The sequence below is a fragment of the Lithobates pipiens genome, unplaced genomic scaffold (genome assembly GCF_037356315.1).
Source record: "Lithobates pipiens isolate NorthernLeopardFrog02 unplaced genomic scaffold, aLitPip1_a1.2 Scaffold_25, whole genome shotgun sequence".
NCBI lineage: Eukaryota > Metazoa > Chordata > Amphibia > Anura > Ranidae > Lithobates > Lithobates pipiens.
The window spans coordinates 156,663,721-156,665,698 of record NW_027507787.1 but is presented as its reverse complement, the minus strand read 5'-3'; the positions used below and the strand labels follow the sequence as shown (position 1 = coordinate 156,665,698).

The 1,978-nt window shown below is 48.7% G+C and overlaps 1 protein-coding gene across 3 annotated transcripts in view; it reads left to right on the top strand.

Annotated features, from left to right (window-relative positions):
• Nucleotides 1-588: 588 nt before the first annotated feature.
• Nucleotides 589-1,978, top strand: part of PDCD4 (programmed cell death 4) — a 66,261-nt gene continuing 64,871 nt past the window's right edge. The window contains exon 1 of one of the 3 annotated variants that reach the window (XM_077455055.1): nt 589-742. The gene's annotated coding sequence lies outside the window, so the exon portion shown is untranslated. Of the gene's footprint in view, nt 769-1,978 lie in introns of all 3 variants that reach the window. The other 2 variants (XM_077455052.1, XM_077455053.1) reach the window with 2 other exon arrangements.

The following is a 1,978-nucleotide window of genomic DNA, read 5'->3' as shown; positions in this document are numbered from 1 at the left end:
GAAGGGAAGGGAAATCTCCCCAATGGGATGACAATAAACTCCTGACAGGGGTTTATAACCAAAATGAAAATAAATAAAAAAAAAAAAAAGTAAAAAAAAAAGTGTCTTGTCCATGGGAACAAACATTAGGCTAAATTCTGAATTTCTAGGTTGTCACCAGAACAGGAATCGAGGGGAGTCTTCCAACGGGGACACTAGGACAAATCACAAAAAAAATACAAAAAACTGGACAGTTTTTTTTTTTTTTATTCCCCACTTTAACCAAGATTATATATAAAATAAAGTTTCGGACTGAGAAACTTTAATAACAGTTATGATAGTCTCCTGAGAGTGATAATCTCATAGCAGCACACAGATAAAAGGGGCACTTCCAGGGACAAACCTCACACATACCTCAGGTAAAACCAATGGCGCGCGCTGTCAGGTGACCACACGAGGGGGCGGGTCCGGCGTGATTGACATCTGTCACAAAATGGCTGAGCCCGCCCCTCTGTCTTTCCTCATGCACAGAATCCCGCCCTTTTTCCTTCCCTCGCCGTATAGGTACGCCCCATCTCCGCCTCGCCCATAGCCACGCCTCTCTGCTTTGCCACTGGCCAGTGGGGGCTCACACCTTTCGTTTGCGGCCAATGGCGGGGCGCCGTGTACGTCACGGGCACGTGACGCTGTTACTGGGCAGACGTGCTGAGGGAGGACTGAGAGAGATCAAAATAAAAACAGAGTCCGGGCAGAGCGGAGTGAGGTGAGCGAGGACTGGGGAGAGACCAGGTGTTTAGGGGGGTCCAGGGGTGCAGCTGCCGCACAATCTCTTGCAAGTTATAAGGGGGGGGTACTTGGTTTTCTGTTCTGTGGCACTAGAAGTCCCAACATGCCCTGCCTCCTCATTGGCTGGAGGTGAAGTACCTGTCAGGGCATGCTGGGACTTGTAGTTCTGCTTACTGTGTCCAAGGATGTGCAATTCTGCAGAAACTGGTGCGTGCTGGGCCTTTTAATATAATAACAGGGTATAAAGACGTGCTGGGACTTGTAGTGCACCCCACTGGGGTGACGGGGCACGCTGGGACTTCAGGAGTCCTGTGTAAAGGAGTGCAGACATTGGCTGGCAGGTAATGCTGAGACTTGTAGTTCTCCAAGGCTGTGGAGTGGAGCATGCTGGGGTCTCCATAGCAACAGACTCCAGATACGCAGTGCTGGGATTTGTTGTCCAACTAGACTACTAGTCAGCTTCTACCATGCTGGGACTTGTAGTTCTACAACAGCTGAGAGCAGAGCGTGCTGGGACTTTTAGTCTTGTGATTGGCACATGCTGGGAAGAGTAGTGGTATCAGCACTAGGTGCTGGGCTTGCTAAAACTTTGCAATGCCTGAATGCAGGGTTTGCTGGGACTTGAAGTTTTTATAATTACTGAGTATAAAGACCAGCTGGGACTTGTAGCTCTATAATAACCAGGTGCTAGCTACAGCATGCTGGGACTTGCAGTTCTATAGTAACTGGGGGTCAGGACAGGCTGGGACTTGCAGAGGTAGGATCCCTGGGCCAGGTTTAGGCACTGAGGGTATATAATGTGACATGTATACAGGTAGTTGGTGGGCACCCTGGTTTGGATGACACGTGTTGGGCACCTCTGTTATACACAGAGCGCTGTGTGTGCAGGGGATGGGGTGTTGCAATCACTGGGGGATGACTGTGTGCTGTGTGGGATTTTCCATATGCCGAGGGGGCGTGTCTGTTATGATCTGTCCTTGTATGAACAGGGTGCTAACCAAGACATGTCTGTCTGCAGCAACCAATCAGCTTGCAGCTGTCATTTCTGCCCTGTAAACATGAATGGAGAATTCTGAGTGCAATATGTGTTCTCTATACATTGTACAATTATGGGGGGAGGTGTTATCTATATCCTGTTTACTTCATACCTTTGTAGATTGACTGATTGTCATGTGCTCGCTATACACTAAGGGGGCGTGTCTGTAATTTCATA